Here is a 1234-nt window from a genome sequence, read left to right on the forward strand (position 1 = left end):
GCCGGACACCATTGATGGTGAAGGTACAGCTTTGCTGTTTTTAGACCGAGTCTTTCGCCAACATGGCTTGCCTGAGGCAATTGTCTCGGATCGAGATCCGCGCTTCACCGCGAAGTTCTGGACGTCCCTCTTCAGAGTGCTCGGCACTCGTTTGGACATGTCCACGGCGGACCATCCGCAGACCGATGGTCAAACCGAACGCGTGAATCGCGTTGTGGAGGATACCCTCCGAAGCGTATGCGCTGAGGCGCCAAAACGCTGGAGCCAGATGCTCCCACTCGTTGAGTTCGCATTAAATAATGCAGTGCACGCCTCGACAGGCTACACTCCGTTCTATGTGAACGGCTTGGTTAACCCTCGCGTCCCACTGACGCCGTCACGCAGTGCTCAGGGCTTGGTGGGGGAGGGATAGCCGAGCGCTAGCTGATGTCAGCCCTGTTGCGGTTCGCAAGCAAGTCGATGACTTTGTCTCTTTGAGACTGAGCGTAATGCGTCAAGTACGCGACGCTATGGCTGAAGCCAAGACACGCAAAAGGAACATGCAGATGCCAAGGGCAGAAGCAATGTTGAGAGGTTTGAGGTCGGTGACCAAGTTTTATTAAACGCTAAAAACCTACCTACTCATGCAGTGTCTGCAGTCTTCAAGACGAAGTTAAGACCTCGGTTCATAGGACCGTTCAAGGTCGTGGCCAGGAAGGGCCTAGCGTATACGCTCAACCTTCCGAAGAAGATGCGCACGCATCCGGTCTTCTATGTCGGCTTGCTTAAGCCATACCAAGACCCTGCTCAGGTGAGCGCGGAGGCGTTGGCACCAACGGTGGCTGGGCCACGGACAGCTGCAGGGCAGCAGGTGGTAGAGCCACGGGAGGCTGAACGACAGCAAGTGGTGGATCCACAGATGGCTGATCAACAGCATGTGGCAGAGCCACAGGTCGCGGAGCGAAGTGCTCGAGATGCAGGAGCAAGGCAAGCTGAACGTTCAGCCGAGCAGCTGGACGCTCAAGGTCCGAGACCTGGTTGTGAGTCAACAGTGGTGGCTCTAACCTATCCACAAGGTGGATCATCTCTTCGAGATCGACTGATGGGGCGGTGAACGTTCGCGTCGTGACCGCCGCCGTCGTATGGACGCAGACGCTGTTCCGGCAAGTGCTGACTCTCCCGCGAGAGCCAGCTGAGGCAAAGCCTTCCTCCTGCTCTGCTCGATGAGCATGGTGAGCTCCACTTTCACGTGGAA

Source organism: Phytophthora infestans, genomic scaffold (genome assembly GCF_000142945.1).
Source record: "Phytophthora infestans T30-4 supercont1.42 genomic scaffold, whole genome shotgun sequence".
NCBI lineage: Eukaryota > Oomycota > Peronosporomycetes > Peronosporales > Peronosporaceae > Phytophthora > Phytophthora infestans.